A 12,845-nucleotide genomic window follows, 5' to 3' on the forward strand; every position below is an offset into this window, starting at 1 on the left:
GTGCAAAGAGTTTTGCTTTATTCTGGTAATGATCAGAATGACACAGTCTTTTCTGTAAATAATTCATGCCAAGACTCATCATTCTGGAGCCAGCAGGCAGATCTAGAAATGATTTTGGATTTAGAAGTATGCATCTATAATAGTTACATGACTAGATATATATTTATTAGAATGGATTTTTTTTTTGGGGGGGGGGGGAGGGTACTGCTAGTTAAAAAAGTTTCTACACCTACTCAGTTTTTAAATAAAAAAGAATGATTTAATCTTGATATACCTCTCTCTTTTTATAATTGCAGGGTTTCTACAAACGTTGTGTACTGAGAATGGCAAAAAGCGAAAGGACTGCAGGAATGGGATGATACACCTTGACTATTAAAACAACAACAACAAGAAGGAGAGTTCTGTGGCACTTTAAAGACTAACACACTTAAATGTTGTGGGCATCCCTACTGTATCATCCTACCTCTGCATCTGAGAGGTGAGCTGAGTCTCAGGAAAGCTCATGCCTACAAACATTCAATGTGTTAGTCTTTAAAGTGCCAGAGACCTCCCCTTGTTTTTGCAGTGTACAGACTAAGGCGGCTGCCCCTCTGGATCTGTTGACTATCAAGGTATCTTCTTCTACTGCTGCTGAGAAGCTGCTTTAAACCGCTCCGCTAATTCACACAGCCAGCACACAGCAGCACACCCTGCCCGGCTGCCGCCCAGGGGCTGGCGGCTCCAGGTGAGGCTGGAGCCGAGCGGCGGGAGCGGCTGGCCGGAGGGGAACAGACAGACAGACAGACTGGGAAGGGGTCCGGCAGCAGGCAGCCGTCGCTCCAGCTGGGGCCGGCGGCGTGTCAGAGCGGGTCGGTCCGCGCCGCTGCCCGACCCGCCGCAGTCTGTGCGCGCAGCCTGGCCGGGGGTGCGTGTGCAAGGGCGGGGCTGGCTCGCCGCGCTCACACTCGCGCTCACACTCACGCTCACTCCGCCCAGCGCTCCCCGCCCAGCCTGACCTGCTCCCGCCTCGCCTCGCCCGCGGGGGGGACCCGGGCTCCGGACGGCTCCGCCCTGGAGGCAGCCGCACGCCCGGTGGGACCCGCTCGGCCTCAGGCTCCCGGCGGGAGCGGAGCTCCGCGGCGCGGGTGAGGCGGGCAGAGGCGGGCGGGGCGGGCCGCGGCTGGGAGCGGGAGCCGGGGCGGCGGCGGCGGAGCGCCCGGAGCGGGGCCGGGCGGGGGCGCGGGGTCCCCCCGGGCCGGGTCTCGGCAGCGGCCCGGCCCCTGGGCGGAGTTGGGGGAAGTTGGCGGCGGCCGCGGGCCGGGCTGGCCCCGGGGCTCCGGCGGAGGCTGAGCCGGCCGGAGGCAGGGCGCGCTGGGCTGTCCCCAGCCCTCGGCCCGCTGCCTGGCCCGGGCAGCTCGGGCGCGTTGGGAGCAGCGGGCCGGGACTCGCGCCGGGCTCTGGCTGGCTGGGCTCGCTGGGTTGGCCGCACACAGCCCGGTGCCTGGCAGGACGGGGCCGAGTCGCTGGACTTGTCGCTAGAAACAAACCGGCCTGGCTGGCCGCACGCCGAGCCCTGCCCCGCCCTGCCCGCTGGTGTCCGTCCCGTCCCGTCCCGTCCCTCTAGGTGTGTCCCCCTGTCCGTCCGCCCCAGTTTGAACAGGGGGTGGCTGGGACCAGTCGTCTTTCCTCTCTCTCATGCGGGTGTTTTCCGATTGCCTCCGTCCCGCGTGGTGTAAGGAGAAGCCTTCTCGGGCCGGGGGGGATGACAAGGGTCCTGTCGCTCCCTCCCCGTGAAATCCAGGGGCGTGCGTTACTTCGGGGCAGTCTCTTAAAACGCGCCTCCCTCGAGCTCGGCGCTGTCAGCCGGGCTCCTCCGTAAAGGGCAGGAGTCGCCTTCACTGAGAGCCTGGCTGGGATGCTCCTCTCTGGGATACTGGAGCCGTTTTCCTTGAAGGTATTCATAGGGGCTACATCTGAAACGGTGCTGTGCTGAAAATTCCCAGTGACTTCAGCGCAAGTTAAGCGGGTGGGAAAGCGGCAAGATCAGCCCCATCCTCTGGGGGAAGGAGGCAGCTGCTGTGAATTGCAGGGAATATTAGGAAACGCATCAACTAGTTACAATTTTTCTCTAACTTTTTTTATGCAGAGGAATATCCCAAAGGTAGAGCCACCCCTGGGCAAGGGAATTGGAGCAGACTTGTAATCCAGCAGAAGTGTGTTGGACTACGGGGAAATAGTGCGGGGTGGGGAGCTGTTCTAGTTTATTTTTATACATATCTAATTTGGGATCAGAAAGGAAGTGCAACCAGAGAGCCACTGAACAATGAATGTGCTGTTGGTGTTTTGGAAGGGCAGAGCTGTGAGAAGCAGACTTTTTCCAGGAGGTGCTGGGTTACATTTGTCCTCTTCTTAAGAATTTGCAAGCATTTAGCTCTAGCAGTGACTGTCTAACCCGGCATAGTGTCCAATCGTGATAGAATCATAGAGTTGGAAGGGACCTCAGGAGGTCATCTAGTCCAACCCCCTGCTCAGAGCAGGACTAACCTCAGCTATATCATCCCAGCCAGGGTTTTGTCAAGTCGCAGCTTAAAAACCTCTAAGGATGGAGATTCCACCACCTCCCTAGGTAACCCATTCCAGTGCTTCACCACCCTCCTAGTGAAGAAGTTTTTCCTAATATCCAACCTAGACCTCCCCCACTGCAACTTGAGACCATAGCTCCTTGTTCTGTCATCTGCCACCACTGAGAACAGCCTAGCTCCATCCTCCCTGGAACCCCCTTTCAGGTAGTTAAAGGCTGCTATCAAATCCTCCCTCACTCTTCTCTTCTGCAGTCTAAACAAGCCTAGTTCCCTCAGCCTCTCCTCATAAGTCCTGTGCTCCAGCCCCCTGATCATTTTTGTTGCCCTTTGCTGGACTCTCTCCAACTTGTCCACATCCTTTTTGTAGTGGGGGGCCCAAAACTGGACACAGTACTTCAAATGCGGCCTCACCAATGCCAAATAGAGGGGAATAATCACTTCCCTTGATCTGCTGGCAAAACTCCTACTAATGCAGCCCAATATGCCATTAGCCTTCTTGGCAACCAGGGCACACTGCTGTCTCGTATCCAGCTTCTTGTCCATTGTAGCCCCCACGTCCTTTTCTGCAGAACTGCTGCTTAGCTCATCAGTCCCCAGTCTATAGCTGTGCATGGGATTCTTCCGTCCTAAATGCAGGACTCTGCACTTGTCCTTGTTGAACCTCATCAGATTTCTTTTGGCCCAATCCTCCAGTTTGTTTAGGTCCTTCTGTATCCTAGCCCTACCTTCCAGGGTATCTACCACTCCCCCCAGCTTAGTGTCATCTGCAAACTTGCTGAGGGTGCAATCTACCCCATCCTCCAGATCATTAATGAAGATGTTGAACAAAACCGGCCCCAGGACCGACCCCTGGGGCACTGCTTGTGACCGGCTGCCAGCTAGACATGGAGCCATTGATCACTACTCGTTGAGCCCTATGCTCTAGCCAGTTCTCTATTCATTTTATAGTCCATTCATCCAACCCATACTTCTGTAACTTGCTGATAAGAATACTGTGAGAGACCGTATCAAAAGTTTTGCTTAAAGTCAAGGTATATCACGTCCACCGCTTTCCCCATATCCACAGAGCCAGTCACCTCTTCATAGAAGGCAATCAGGTAGGTCAGGCGTGAGTTTTCCTTGGTGAATCCATGTTGACTGTTCCTGATCACCTTCCTCTCTTCCAAGTGCCTTAAAATGGATTCCTTGGGGACCTGCTCCATGATTTTTCCAGGGATCGAGGTGAGGCTGACCAGTCTGTAGTTCCCTGGATCCTCTTTCCTCCCTTTCTTGAAGATGGGCACTGTATTTGCACTGCGATGCTCTTGACGTTTTAACAAATTTAAATGTTGCTCTGGGGCGGAGATGTGCTAGGGGGATTTTACCAAAAGACAGGAGGGGGGCAAGCCTTATTGAGACTTTTGCATATGTGTGCAAAAACCAAAATAAACAAAAAACCCCAACCTTGGTTTAATATTAACCATTCCCTTATGCAGGGAAGTGTGCCTGCTTGCTTTTTGGTACATTCCTCACCTTATATCAGGACATCATTTATTGGATTTTTAAAAAGAGCTATTGATATAGCTCTGAGCAAATGCCTTTGAATTATAACCTCTGAAACGATTATTACACGTTACAAAATCCCCGTGGAATGTGTTTGCACAACCAAAGCCCTGCTTCCTGTTTTTGGTCTCTTCTGCAGATGGGCTATAAAATAGAATAGATATCTCAGATGAAACATTTCCCATGAGAATTCAGATGTATGGTGCAACCAGTAACACTTGTGAACTTTCAAACGAGTCTAGTTAAAGGTAATCTGAAAAGAGAGCCTTCCTACTGACAGAATTACATTAATTAATTTTAAAGAAGACATCTGGAATGTGGATGTGGCTAGGAAACAGCTGCAGAGATCAGCATTTATATATTAACACTGCAGACCTTAATGTACAGAAATTATCAATATTTAAGAAGAGAGGTCTTGTTCAAAGGGGACCTCTTGGGAGCCTGGCAGTCTAGGACAGGGATTCTAAAACTTTTTTTTTGCTGGGGCCTCCTTTGAAAATATTTCAGGCTGTGACGACACCCCTCCCCCCCCCCAAAAATGATGACCTCCCATGTCATGCCACCCTTACCTGCATGTGTGGGGGCTGACAGCTCGTGACCCCCTCAATAACCTCATGGCCCCCTGAGGGGTCACGATCCCCAGTTTGACAACCCCTGGTCTAGGACGATATTTCTTGGATGCTAATGGATAGAAGCATGATGGTTTAAGTGTAACATTCTGCAACTGTTTATTCATCCATGAGTGTTAATGTACAGTTGTGTATATGTGATAGAGCTCTGATTCCCGGTCTACTGGAACGTTTCCAAACATGCTATAATGGACTGAATGACTTCTTTTTATAAACACACATTCTAGAAAGTAACTTGCTAGACGGAGTCCTACAGCACTGCTCTTATCACAGTTTGCTAATCTTACCAAGCATGATTGTTTAAACTATTTGAGGATGTTGCTTGCTTGTAACTGAATTCTTCTGAAGGAATTCTCCTTTTGTGGAAGACGGAGCACTTATTTCTTGTCTAGATGAAAAGATCACAGCAGTGATTACTTAATTCACTGCTGTGTATTTAGCTGTGCATGACTGTACTCAATCAGATTTTGTTCTTTTATAAAAACTAATCTGACAAGGTTCTCCTTTTTATAAAGAGAGAAATAACACTGGACGAATAGAATAAAGGTGCTAGAAATCTACACACTCTTCATTAACTTTGTTGCTTTACTGTAGCTGCTTTCACAATGGGTTGGGGCCTTCGGCATGATGACAGCATCAAATAGCTCACTGGTGGGAAGCTGGGACATCACACACCCATTCAGAGGAACTCCCTTCCCCTAACACTTCCCTTGGTAATTTCTGCAAAGCACGTCAGAAGTGTAACTTGTTCTAGAATTCAGAATGTTTGTGGCGGTGAGGGTCACCCTCTTAAATGGTTTTGCTTGCTGAGTTTACTTCAATAGGACCTCTCTAGGGGCTCTCTTGCTCTGTTGACCTGTGCTCTAAAGGAACAACTGGTTTGCTTTGCAGGCGTTGAGGTACAACAGTTCTAATTGTTAAAGGTGGCTACATTTCTGTTTTCTTCCCTCAACCCTAGTCTCCCTTTCTGTCAATCCCTAAATGAGTAACTGAACGGAGTTATTGTTTGTAGCAGCTGCCAGCAGTCCCAGCAAATGGCAGCACTGTTGCATACAGCTGTATAGATAAGCCTCATTTTAGAAAGCCTGCTTGTGCAAGTAGAGTTGCTTAAGTGTTTGCAGGATCAGCACCTTAATTACTTTTCTCCCTGATATTTGTGTGGCTCTTAACAACAGGGGAGAGAAACTTTTAACAAAAAACAGAAACAAAACCAAACCCTCCACACATGACTGAAGTACAAAACTCTTCATCAAATGTCTGACCATCTTAGTTACTCGGATATTAATATGATCATCTGAGCATGGTTGCAGTGTTCATTCAGTTAATCTGTTCAAATGCCAAATCAACAACTTTCAAAGTTATCAGTCAAGGAAATAGAATCATAGAAGATTAGAGTTGGAAGGGACCTCAGGAGGTCATCTAGTCCAACCCCCTGCTCAAAGCAGGACTAACCTCAGCTAAATCACCCCAGCCAGGGCTTTGTCAAGCTGCAGCTTAAAACCCTCTAAGGATGGAGATTCCACCACCTCCCTAGGTCACCCATTCCAGTGCTTCACCACCCTCCTAAAGAAAAACTTTTTCCTAATGTCCAACCTAGACCTGCAACTTGAGACCGTTGCTCCTTGTTCTGTCATCTGTCACCATTGAGAACAGCCTAGCTCCATCCTCTCTGGAACCTCCCTTCAGGTTGTTAAAGGCTGCTATCAAATCCCCCCCTCATTCTTCTCTTTTATAGACTTAACAAGGCTTGTTTGTGCAGCCTCTCCTCATACGTCTTGTGCTCCAGACTCCAAATCATTTTTGTTGCCCTCCACTGGACTCTTTCCAACTTGTCCACATCCTTTTTTTAGTGGGGGACCCAAAACTGGACACACTACTCCAAATGCGGCCTCACCAGTGCCGAATAGAGGGGAATAATCACTTCCTTCGATCTGCTGGCAATGCTCCTACTAATGCAGCCCAATATGCTATTAGCTTTCTTGGCAAGCACACTGCTGACTCATATCCAGCTTCTTATCTACTGTAACCCCCACGTCCTTTTCTGCAGAACTGCTGCCTAGCCCGTCGGTCCCCCATCTGTAGCTGTGCATGTGATTTTTCCGTCCGAAGTGCAGGACTCTGCACTTGTCTTTGTTGAACCTCATCAGATTTCTTTTGGTCCAATCCTCCTATTTGTCTAGGTCATTCTGTATCCTATCCCTACCTTCCAGGGTATCTATTACTCCCCCTAGCTTAGTGTCATCTGCAAACTTGCTGAGGGTGCAATCTACCCCATCCTCCAGATCATTAATGAAGATGTTGAACAAAATTGGCTCCAGGACCAACCCGTGGGGCACTCTGCTTGTGACCGGTTGCTAGCTAGACATGGAGCCATTGATCACTACTTGTTGAGCCCGATGATCTAGCCAGTCCTCTGTCCATTTTATAGTCCATTCATCCAACCCATATTTCTTTAACTTGCTGATGAGAATACTGTGGGAGACTGTATCAAAAGCTTTGCTAAAGCGAATAGGAAGTTTATTTTTTCAGCAAAGGCAAAAAGAAATACACATCATCCAGATTTTTCATTAGTACAGTAGTGTAGCTTAAACAAATAAGAAAATATCCGCTGTGGTCAAAACTCTTCCTGATTTGGGACGATCACGAGGAGTGCTGGAACAATTTTTATAATATGGGTGCTGAAAGCCATTGGACCAAACTGTAAACCCTGTATATAATGGAAACCACTTCAAGCCCGGGGTTGTAGGAACACCCCTTGTTCTAGCACCTATGATGATCACTGATTTGTTGATGTAAACTAGCTTTTGTGGCTCTTCATCTCCAAGCACAATATTATGGGTTTTTTTTTCCCGTTTTTTTTTTTTTTAAATGCTCTAAAGAGAAACATCTATGTCTCCTGTTTCCCAAGACAACTTTCATGTGAACTGCCAGTGGCAAAGGAAATGACTGTAAGACAGTGTTTGGCCTGCTTCTGCTGGTCAGTCGTGATGGATTGGATTTCATAGAGCCCTGAGAACACTCTGTAAAATAACAGCTGCAGTTTGTACAGAGCAGAATGCTCATTATGGGACTGAAATCTGTATAAACCAGCTATGCAAGCTGCTAAACTGACAGGTATCAGTGAAGGTGAAATACTGCCAAATCCAGAGATTGAAGTATCTCTAGTGTTATGGTCAGAGAATGTCTTGAGCAAGTAAAGAAAATGAACGACGTTCTAATTTCACATGTTCATACATGGTTACCTCTCTGCATCCTCCAAGGTAGGACGACAGTATTAAGTCTAGTTTACTTTGGCTGGAACTTAATTTTATCAGAGACTATTGTCGTGAAGTGTTGGAAAAATGACAAAATAAAGTGTTTAAATTAGGGTCTTGTATCTTGATATAACCCTAAACTTATCTGTAATGTACATTGAGGTGTTCTATGTCTCAGTTACAAAAATCAAAGGCATTCATTAGTGAGTTTTATGCTCATGATCAACCCCAGTTATATGGCTGACCACCGGGACTACGTGAGAGGTTAAACTTTGTTCACTTAATTTCGTAACAAAGAAGCTCTCTTCCCTCTAACAAATGTTGGAAACAGCTGCTGTATGATGTATGTTAGTACTTACAGCAAACTATCCAGTAGTTCATATATACCAAACTGTGTTCTCTGTAACTTTATGATGGCTGTATTTATAAAAGATTCATTTGATACATAGTTTAATTAGCCTATAAAAGCTAAACACAACAGTTCTCTAGAAACTTCCAGGTCTGGATCCATGTGTGAAAGGCATTTTTAGTCCACACCAGAGTGAAATGCTGGAGCTGAAGTAAGTCGTGTGTGTCTCTTTTCTCCCCCCTCCCCCCAAAAATCTGCCAAATAGTCTTAGCACCAATGCAGAGCAAAAGTTGTTCTTGAGTATCTTTTGTTTCCAGTAGACAGTGGTACAACCCACTTGAAACAAAATAGATAGGGAGACAATCTTGCATTAAGGCCACATGTGAGTTTCTAACTTCCCTTTATGCTGTTTCTCTTTATTTAATAAATGACGGGACATCTCTCCCACATGCTCACCCCGAATATTTAGACCGGCATCTGTTGTCAGTATCCTGATGCATCTGCTCTCATTGACATGTGAGGAGTTAGGTTATTGTTTAAGCAATGATGACTATTTGCATTTGTTGTGACTGGCGCACAGGTGAGCTCTGTGTACAAATGCTTTTGTCAATACATGGAAAAAGGGTTTCTGCACGCACACCTGTCAGATTTGGTTAGCTGGGGGCAAACTGCATGGTGTCAGATGACTCTAAATTAACTCTGCAAAAACTTTAATGCAGAGGTGTGTTGCCTGGTGCTGATGTCTTGTGCTCTTCCAGGATGTAGAGTTCAGCCACGCTCAGATCTCTGAAAAACTAGAAATACCAAGTTCAGGTATATGCCATCTCTGCAGTGCCACTGACCTCTGCCCCTGGAGCTGGCATTAGCCATCGGGAATGTTTCAGGAAAGGGGGTGCCATAAGTAGACAAGGACTAAGAATGTGCATTTGTGTTTCTCTGGTTTGATTTCTCGGCAAGCACTGTAGCTGCATCCACAGGCATGTAGCTCTACGGAATGGGGGAGGGATTGGCTGGAGGAGATCTCGCTGTGCAATGCCAGGTGCATATGTACTTTGCTGGCTCAACTGTGCCTTACTTCGGTGCTGAGTGCTGTAGGTTGTCTGAGGTGCACAGGGCTGTCTTGTCATCGGGATGGCCAGCTGTCTGGTCCTGTGTGTAACTGTGGTCTCCAGGGCTTAGTGAGGGGTAAGTGAAGGCAACATCACAGAATGAGCCCTCAGAGCAAGGGCGAAGGGGTGTTAGCGTTTAGCGGGGGTGTGTGTGGGTGGGTGGAACACGCTCAGTTTTGGAGTGTAGCCGGTGGGAGGTAGCGCCTGTTTGCAATGCCTGACCTAAACCTGAGTTTTGCCTTTGAAAAGAGCAAGTGTTGGAGTCCTGCGGTGCAGCTGTCTCTGTCCCCACCGCGTTCTGTAGCGTCGGGAAGGACCGAGCCAACGTGTGGCTTTGGCGCACGGGGGCATTGCCCGAAGAGGGCAGAGTTCAGGCTGTGTTGCAGAGGCGGTGTGTGCGTAGCTTCTTGCTTCCTGGTCTTCAGGGATTTGCGCGTAGCTGAACTTGGCTGCTGCCATTCCAGAACGTCACCACAGAGCAGCCGTAACTTGGTGTTACTGAAGTTTTTGGGCGGTTAACTTCTGTTTGCGTTGAATAATTTCTCAGCACTCACGTGGTCCACAGCCTGGGTCCCCCATTCCTCTCGTTCCGCAGCTCTGGTCGAGCTGGCCCCAGAAGGCACTGGATGCATGTTCGCCCCTATCCCTCCCCCGACCATCTCCTCTTTTCCCATCTCTCTGCCTGCTCTCCTTTCTCCCCCTGGAGGGGCAGGGATCTGCCAGGGCCCCACAGAGTGAGGACCTGGGCAGAGGATGCAGGGACAGATGTCAGTGGGGGATGCCGTTTGAAAGGGGGCACAAATGGAGGAGGGGTTCTGGGTGTGGGGAGGAGTTTGTGGGGCACAGCTCAGGCCCCTGATGTCCTGCATGGCGCCGCTCTGACCCCTTTCTTTCCCCCCCTCCCCCCCGGTTCCCTGTGCTGCTCCAACCCCTCCTCATGCTCTACAAGCAGCAGCATCAGGCGAAAGGGAGCCCAGTGTCTCTTCCTCACTTGGGGGTAGCCCGAGGCAGGTGGGGAGTCCTGCTTCCGTCCTCTCGTCCGGGATTAGCAGTGAGGATGGAGAGACCCTGAGGCCCCATCCTGGGCCGGATGCAACAGCTATGAGCAGGAGTTGTTGGCTGACGGGAAATGGAGCCATCCGTGCCTGCCCCTTCTCCTCCAGGTATGTCACTTCAGAGGACAGTGCCCCCCCGCCATCCCCCAGGATGCTGCTCTGTCAGCACAAAGAAAAACTATGTTCTTGGGGAAAAAAAGCTCTTCAAAGTTCTCAAACCTTGGCACTAATAAGAGTCATCGGATAGTGGTGTGCAGGCCCTCGGCAGCCCAGCCCTCAGGGTCAAAGGCTGGCAAAGGGGCCGGCCCTCCCCCTTCAATCCCTCCTCCCCTGTAAGACCCTTCACCTCCCCCACGACCCCACTTTCCTTGGCTCATGCTCCATCCCATTGTTCAGGAAAAGGTAGAGGTGTATGACTCGAGCCAGCGAGCCTCAGAGCTGCAAGTGGTTCTTTAACGTGTCCCCTGTGGTTCTTTGCAGCACATGCCATTAAAACCCTGCGTGGTTTAATTATTAACCTGTCTAAGCTACTGAACAATCAGAAAGCTTTTACTATGTTAATCAGTTGTAGCTGACAAAATGATACTTGGTCAGTCAGTTTGCTGTGAGAAGAGTAGATGTCAATAAAAGTAGTAAATGGAACAATGAATTCAGAGCACCGTGGCTCTTTTGGGGAATGCCCTAGTACGTTACTAGAGTCTCTCATGTTCCCTGTACTTTGTTAATGCTAATTTCCTTGGAACTATTTCCAAAGTAAAATCGGAGTCTGGGTGCAGGCGTTAGAGCACGTTCAGATGTTTTCTCTTAAAGCCGGGCAGAGCTGCCAAAAGCAGCCCCAGCAGCCGGCAGGCAGAGAACCGCGGACGCGCCCAGCACACATGCTCTGAAATCTGCCATGCGGAGGGCGGGCTTGAGCTCACCGTGCCTGGGTGTTGCTAAGGTTCAGTGGCCCCAGCGTGTCCTCTCCAGCCCCGCGGTGATTGTGACGGCCAACGTACTCACCAGGACAGCATGTAGTATTCATCAATTATTGAAAAACCGCCCCAAATCCATCATGCTGGGATTTCAGACCAGCTACAAACGAGGCGGGCTCTGAGTGAGACGCTCCGTACAGGAAGGAACGGGACTGTGCTGGAGCAGTGCTGCATTGCTTCGGGATTTGGTGCGACTTTGTTAGTGCTACCTCCTTCCATGCCAGTGTATTGGACCTAAACCCTGGACTACACAAAGGGGATTTATTAGGGGTTGTAGCAACAAAATTTCTATCCCCGGGCTGGAAAGTTGCTGTTCCAGCTATGAGGTTTCTGGGGATTTCATGGCCACTGCGCACTCAGAAGTATTTGGCCAGTGGATCTGTGTAGTCCTAGACCTACCACCTTCCCCTCGCCCAACTGTCCCCGCTATGCCCTGGTGTATGGTGCTGGGGGGGGGACGTGCCTGCATGCAGGGTCTCCGTGATGGGATTGCCGGATCCTCTGCGGGGGAGGGAATTCACTGCTTAGTAGTTCTGTTGCCTGACTCTTGCTGTCTCCCCCTTTAAGCTACAGGAGCAATGTACTGCTCTGTACTTCAGCCCGTGTTGCAGTCCTGTTTGGGAAGCAATAACGCGGGAGAAATACAGCAGCTTCCCAATGCGAGTGCCCGCTCGCTGAGGTTCTGCGGATGGTTGGAGCGTGGGGAGGGCAGCATGTGAAATGGCTGTTTTAGTTCAGCGCCGCTGAATGTTGCACATTTGGTCCTGTCCCCTTGCCTCGCCCTAGCCTTTGTGAGGCTTAGGATTCCCTTTCCTGGCTCTGCAGGAGCCTGTGGAAAGAGACTGACTGTTCGCCGTGTGCTGACGGGAGTCCCTCCGACTCATCAGTTGGAGATGTGTGTGTGGGAGACAAAGTGGCTGTTTTTGTGATACTCTTCCAGAGAAAACAAGTTGCTTGTATTTCAGGGCCTCGCCTAAGAAACCCTACAGCAGAGAGGTCAACTTCTGGGGTTTTGAAGTACCTTTTTTTAAAACACTGATCTTTTTACCCTGAAGAATTACAAAGAGTGAACCCCAGACGGGACAGGGTTTACAGGGTTGAAGAAATTCTAGCGGAGAAAGGAAAAGGGAGGAGAAAGCAGCTGATGGTGAAATGGTTGGGGTGACCCAAGAAGTTTAACAGCTGGGTAGAAGCTTCTCAACTCTGCGATGTTTAGACGCAGAAGAAAACGATTACTCCAGAACAGACACCTCATTTCGCTCTGGCAAGGTGATCGTCAAGCTGCACCTGCGTTCCCGGAGAAAGCGAGGCTTCAGAGTCCTTGGCCTTGACATATCTGAGCTCGGGACTTTCCTGACGCTTCATCTGGGCG

The 12,845-nt window shown here is 49.4% G+C and overlaps 1 protein-coding gene across 3 annotated transcripts in view; it reads left to right on the top strand.

The window, feature by feature from the left end:
• Positions 1 to 592: 592 nt before the first annotated feature.
• PLS3 (plastin 3) overlaps positions 593 to 12,845 on the top strand; it is a 76,809-nt gene continuing 64,556 nt past the window's right edge. The window contains exon 1 of one of the 3 annotated variants that reach the window (XM_067547993.1): positions 593 to 611. The gene's annotated coding sequence lies outside the window, so the exon portion shown is untranslated. Of the gene's footprint in view, positions 612 to 934; positions 1,125 to 1,910; positions 1,934 to 12,845 lie in introns of those variants that run through there. The other 2 variants (XM_067547992.1, XM_067547994.1) reach the window with 2 other exon arrangements.

Source organism: Emydura macquarii, unplaced genomic scaffold, assembly GCF_026122565.2.
Source record: "Emydura macquarii macquarii isolate MOO-44397 ecotype Brisbane River unplaced genomic scaffold, CSIRO-AGI_Emac_v2 contig_1253, whole genome shotgun sequence".
Taxonomy (NCBI): Eukaryota; Metazoa; Chordata; order Testudines; family Chelidae; genus Emydura; species Emydura macquarii.